The sequence below is a fragment of the Helianthus annuus genome, chromosome 14 (genome assembly GCF_002127325.2).
Source record: "Helianthus annuus cultivar XRQ/B chromosome 14, HanXRQr2.0-SUNRISE, whole genome shotgun sequence".
Taxonomy (NCBI): Eukaryota; Viridiplantae; Streptophyta; class Magnoliopsida; order Asterales; family Asteraceae; genus Helianthus; species Helianthus annuus.
Window position 1 is genome coordinate 102,492,110 of NC_035446.2, and position 6,942 is coordinate 102,499,051.

Genomic DNA, 6,942 nt, shown 5'->3' on the forward strand with positions numbered 1-6,942 from the left:
AGCAGTACTTTCAAGTCTATCAGATGCTAGATGACCACTATCAAGGGGAAAGCTTAATGTGAAAAGCTGCTTATTATGAATCCACTGTTGTGATCCGGTTTTGGCTTTCATTATCTATTCCTTTGGTAGGGTTCAATCCCAACAAACGATTTGCACGAATCTATACCGACGAAGTCATTTGTCGACATGGGCACCCGTGACATCATCTCTGACCGCGATGGTCGATTTACCTCGCGTCTTTGGGAAACGTTTCAATCCGCTCTCGGTACTACTCTTAACCTCAGTACCGCATTCCATCCCCAGACCGATGGTCAGACTGAGCGCACAATTCGCACCATTGAAGACATTCATCATTCGTGCGTTATAGATTTTGGTGGTAATTGGGATTCGCATTTACCTTTAGTCGAATTCTCGTACAAAAACAGTTATCACTCTAGCATTCAAATGGCACCACTTGAGGCATTATATGGAAGAAAATGGCGATCTCCTATTGTATGGCACGAGATCGGAGATGCGCAAATTACCGGTCCTGAGTTATTACAAGAAACGACTGACAAAATCCTCCAGATACGAGACAATATCTTGAAAGCTCGGAGTCGTCAAAAGAGTTATGCTGATAAACGCCGCAAGCCCCTTGAGTTCGAAGTTGGCGATCACGTACTCCTAAAAGTTTCACCTTGGAAGGGGGTGATCCGATTCGGCAAGAAAGGAAAGCTAGCGCCTCGATACGTTGGACCCTTTAAGATTCTGGAAAGAATTGGCAAAGTGGCCTACCGACTCGAATTACCGGAGGAACTCAGCAACGTACATCTGACTTTCCATGTTTCGAACCTCAAAAAGTGTCTAGCCGAAGAAAACCTGCATGTCCCCCTCGAGGATTTGCAAGTTAACGAAAGTCTACACTTCATGGAAAAGCCCGTAGAAATCATGGACCGAGAGACCAAGAAACTCCGACGCTTCCGCATTCCCATAGTGAAGGTTCGCTAGGAAGGCAAACGCGGCGCCGAGTTCACTTGGGAACTCGAAAGTGATATGAAAGCTAAACATCCACATCTTTTCGTTACGCCTACGCCTTAATTTCGGGACGAAATTCCCTAAAGTAGGGGAGGCTGTAACAACCCGAATTTCCGGGTCACTACTTAGATCTGTCATTTATCGCTTAATTATCTTGTACTCTCGAGATTTCGATTATCGCAAAAGGGTTAAACTATATTTTCCAACGATGTTTTACAACGCATTCTCAACGCTTATTCAAAAAGCAGTTATCACAACTAAACGATATTTACAACACATACTATTTAAACGCGTTTTATCGCATATCACATCGCTTGTTTATACTAAACGCTATCACAACGTTATCGCATCGCAAACTCGAAGCGCAGATTTACTTTTATGCATTTATGTGTATGTGTGTTATTTGTGTGACTATTTGTTTATTGTTATGTGGTTATCTCAACGCAACGCTTACTCGCAACTCGCTTAAACGCCTACGCAACGCTTAACCATGGTCGACGGCGGCACGTGTAGTTGGCTACAGAGAGTGGTGACAGTGGCGGTGGTGGTGGGTGGTGGCAATGACGACGGTGGGTGGCGGTGGTCAGCGGGTAGAGGCAGCGACGGGGTGTGGCGGTGGTCGACGGCGGAGGGTGGCGGCGGTGGCGGGTGGTTGTTGTGGTGGTGATTAATAGTGAGATAGGGAATAAGATGATTTTTTTTAGGTTTTTAGAGTGAACTAGTGGGAAAGCCTGCGCGTTGCGGCGGGTGTCCCGACTGATATCAGATTTAATTATTATGCCTATTACGAACCACAACGCATTCCAGGTTTCTAACATTTTATTCCATTCAACGAAAAAAATAGCCGTAGAAGTTTTAGACATTTTTGTAACTGCTTTAAATATATATTTACAACTAACTGAATGAAAGATTATAAATTTCTTGATTTTATGATATAACTTGCTTAAGATAGTAAAGTATATAAAAAAGGTGTAAGGAAAAAAAACAAGACACAACAAGAAAGTCGAAGATGCTTCGTATTTGGATCCAGATCATAACCATGCTCTTCAACTCTGATGTGTCCTTTGCTTGGAATCGGATACATGAAACATAACCTGCAATGGAAGAAAAGTTTTCCGATTAAATGATATTTCATAAATTGAAACACACTCTTGGCGTGCACAGACGAAATGACTAATATACCCTCCCAGCAAAGCAATATAGGAATCGTTTGAAAAATGAAATCAACTATTTGGGTTTCCAAGTTGAAACAACGTGGTATAATACCATATTACGTAAAAACCTTTTTTAGTGATTCTTTGGTGATAAAATGGCAATTTGATCTTAAAAGTTTCAAAAGAAGTGAAATTATGGCATTGTACCTTTGTGCCGATATAAAACGTCACAAGCAAGCCAAAAAATGTTGGTAATCCTGCAATATTACGTAGCTTTTGTCAACTGCACAGTCACGTGCGCGCATAATTTGGAAAAGAAATCAGTAAAGAGAGATAAACCTTCAGCGTGAAGAAACACGGACTTTAACCAACTTACGCCAGATGGTCCAACGACAAAGCCAACAAGGTTAGCCACCTGCCAAATAGTAAGTCAATAGCTGGTTTGGGTGGAAAGTGGTCATCACTAAGTAGATTGGTTTTATAGGAAAAAACAAACCATGAGACAAGTGATTGTGATAGCACCCGCAACTGCACTAAGCTCACGGAAAATGAACGCTTTAAAAACGTTATCAACCTGCAAAATCAATTTTCAAATTAACGGTTGCAATATTCTTTGGACATATGTTGCAAACACTCGCTCAATCTCTATATGCTAAAATTTAACTTCAACATAGAAACAATACAAAATTCAGTAGGTCACCTTAATAGAGGTTAGACCTGGAAAACGGGTTGGGTCGGGTCGGGTCATGGGTCAAAACGGGTTTGGGTCAAAACGGGTCAATAAAAAAAGGGGTTGTTTTGGTTCGGGTCGAAACAGGTTTGGGTCAGAACGGGTTTCGGGTCGGAACAGGTTTCGGGTCGAGTTGGTTAAAAATGTTTTTTTGCAGAGATTGTACATCAAGGGGCAATTTTGTTCGGTTCGAAACGATACCATGCCCATGAAAGAATAAAGAATATGCACGTCAACCATGCCCATGAAAGAAGTTTCCTGTACATAAAATAAACAGTTAGAAGTCGGGCCCAAAAGGAAGAATATAAGAAACTGGAAAAAATAATATACCATTCAAGATCATGCCATATGGCAACAAATGTGAAGACAACCCATACGTTTAAAAGCTTCCTTCGAGATCCCCCTAACGGAATATACATGTACCTATACACATGTGTAAGATAAAATTAGAAAGTATGTCCTTCAAGACTTAAAACAAAACATAAATAAATAAGCAAAAGATGGCAATATAAAACGTGTACCTCACAAGCCATTTGTTAAAGGAAGCATGCCAATTTTTCCAAAAGCTTTCTAAATTGTAGCAGTTGTTTATACAACGTGGCATATTCTCAGGGGCTTCAATACCACTTACCTACATTTCGTTTTCGTTTAACCAAGAATGCGATTAGCATATAAAGAATCAAGTCAAACGGATCAAACGGATTAAAAATCAGGTGTGTATTTCTCCTAAATCATTTTTTAAGTGAGATAGTGAAATCAAGTACCATGAGATCTCACCCCATATCCAACAATAAAGACCTCCACAGGTGATAACTGTTTCCAGATTCCACTAAATATCAACACACAGGAATCAATCAAAGACGATATACATTAAAAAACGGCTAAATACAATATATAGTGACATTTTGTTAGTTACAGGCTGACCTAATGGCAAATGCATTGTAATAGAAGAAATGTGTCATGATTTCCATAAGAAACAGGCTAAGTACCCAATGAAAACCGTACCAAATCACTTGTTTGAGTGTATAACTCTTCTGAGGTGTGTCCAGCTGCCAGAAAAGATAACACATTGGTGAGACACTTGTTAAATTACCCAAAGGAACAAATTTTTTGACAATTACTTTCATGGCCTTGAAGCGGGTTGTCACGATTGCATGATATATGTCATGGCATGTTGATTTCATAATTAATCAAGAATAGTTGAGCGTTGTAGAACCTGTGAGGCAAATGCGTTGAAGCTTATAATGGGTCTGGCAATATAGAGAGCTGCAAATAGCAAACAGCAAATAACATAGGTATACAGTATACGAGAACTTGTCGATCCCCACACTTCTCTCCTGATTAAAAATATACTATATTTAGGATAAACTGATACTGATATAAAAGTATAAAACCACAGGTGTCTTAAAAGTTACTTTACTTGCCTGTAACATTCTATAGCATGTCTTCCCTGAAGAACAGATGGGGCAGTGTCGAATGTGCTTCTGCAAGTCCGAAAAACAAAGATATTATCCTTTAAAAATGGAAAGAAGGCCTTTTAACTACAGTTTTGGCAACAATGATATACCTCTTGATCAGCATAAACGTTATGATCTGACCAAAGAATCACAAAACAATGATGTGTAAAAAAAACTGAGATCCAATAATTGTCGTGTGGGCTCGCAAATGTGGCAATTCGACTCGAAGAATGATGTGTAAAAAAAATTATACCTGCAAGCTATACTCACGAAGCTCCTCATCATTCTCTAGTTCATTCATGCAATATTATAATGCCTATATATGACTGATGCACATAATAGCGATAATGAGAGCAAAACAATTGCACACAAACAAAGATATGAAATATCGGAAACCAATTCAGGCATAGAATTGACTTACCATGAAACCTTCGACCAAACCCTGGATCTCCAATATCATCCTGTATGCTTCTCCATAACCTGAAACCACAATCCATAAGTTCAACTGGCCATGAGAGTTTATTAAAAACAGATACATTTAACGTACCTGAAATCAACCCCTAATCATCATCGGACTCTTCTACGGTGTCGGCACTGCCTTGAACGTTACCCAACCCCGGATATTTTGCACCTTTAGTAACAATATGCAACAAATTAGCAGCCAATGCACATACCCTGCCACTTCTTCAGCCTTAGGATCTGATTGCAAAGGACTTTCCAGCGCACCATCCCAATCCAGTACTCCAAACCACCAAAAAAGAAAAACTGGTGTCGGCGGTGCCTATGCTGTACACTTTGTGTAGTATTCACACTCGTGATTCTTATAGGCGTATGAGCAGCAGTCGTGTACTTTGGGTATGAGCCCCCTGTTTCCTTTATAAACTGGCTTCCGTTTCTTCTTTAGACTTTCTACGCACACGCCTTGACCGAATCTGAGACTGTACACGAGCCAATGTTTGCATACATTTCAACGCCGACGTTGTTTGGCGTTTGACTGATTGACCTAGAATCACCGATCTCAACCGCCCAAGCCCTCTAAGAGCACGCAACGCCCTGCTCGCCTGAAAACAATATAATTATATAACCCCACAGATCAAGAAACTGTTTAACAAATATTTATTGTGCTAATATAATTTACCAAGTGCCTGCGATAAGCTGTTTGAATCTTGGTAGCAACCATTTCTTCTGCGGATTTACTCGACAGATGCGCAATGGACGTCAAGCGAACGACTTCAACGGCAGCATGGGCGGCTGCCACCGCTACTTCTGCCGCCACAACGGTCGCATACGCAACCGAATATGCGTGTTTGCTCTGTTCATTCGTCCGTTCGTTTCCTCTTAATAGATGGTGATCGAAGAATAAATTGATTTTGATCGCTTCTTACTTTTTCGCCATATATATCGATTAAAATCACAAATCTGTTCTTTATGGTACAATTTGAGTACAAAGATTAATAGACATGGGAATTAAAACAGAAAATGGGTTTTTGATATAAAACAGAGGAGACCTGAACATGCAGAAACCCAATTATTTGGTACCACATATGAAAATTTTAAAACCCAAACAAGCTTATCATGAATAACATGAGTGCAATTCGGACCGTATTTACCGACATTAACAGCTCCGCCGTTAACAAACTTCAGTGAAACCTGTAAACACAACTTAAATTAAAAAAAAATCAATTCTAAATTACAGTTTCTGCCTATAATTCTAATAAATCAACTCAAACCCTAACTAACAAACAAGACTCAACTAAAAAGAAAAAAAAAATCAAACAACAAACAAACAAATAATCCAATTATAAACTCTTAACACATGAATGTATCCATCATATATGAAACAATCAGATACATGTACAGAAATTAATAAACAAAAACAAAAACTTTTTAAAACCTGTGAGTTTTTTAGAGGATCGTAACCAAGAAGAACAAATCGGATGCCAATGAATACTTGAGATGGCCTGTTTGCGACACCAACGAGCAGAGGCAAAGACCAGGCAGCGGTGGATGTGTAGCACAGCACCGGTGGCGACTATTCGAGACGCGGTGATGGGGGGAACAAATTGAGGAGACAAAACCGGAAAGGAGGGTGGCGGTGGTTTGGGACTCTTCAATCGTATGTACTAAGGTGCTATTGATGAGGAATTTATGATGGATCGTATGGTTTTCCAGTGAATTAAATGAATTGAAGGCTGCTATTTGTAGGATCTTATTCTGACCCGAACGAGTCGTTCAGAGGCTTTCTCCTTGGTTTCAGGTGCGGAATTACAAGAAACTAAGGTAGAAACAGCAGGCAGATCACTTTAACTACTTGTTTTATTGATTTGACGCTGATTACACTTCAAATCTCGCACCGGCAAAGCTTCGGCACGATTTCTACACAATGTTCCTACTGTTTAGATCGCTAATGGGGTATATATAGGCTTCTGGGACCGCTTATTGGACAGGCCCAATAAGCAGCCCATACACGTCATTGGAGCGGTTCATGCAATCACGTCCAATGAGCGGTCCAAGTTGTTTTGCCGTTCGAGCGGTTCAGTCCACCAACCGTTCGAGCGGTTCAGCCTATTTATGACCTAAAAAGCGA

General features: G+C 40.2%; 1 pseudogene; it reads right to left on the reverse strand.

The window, feature by feature from the left end:
- Positions 1–1,855: 1,855 nt before the first annotated feature.
- Positions 1,856–6,567, reverse strand: LOC110908877 (annotated as a pseudogene).
- Positions 6,568–6,942: the final 375 nt, after the last annotated feature.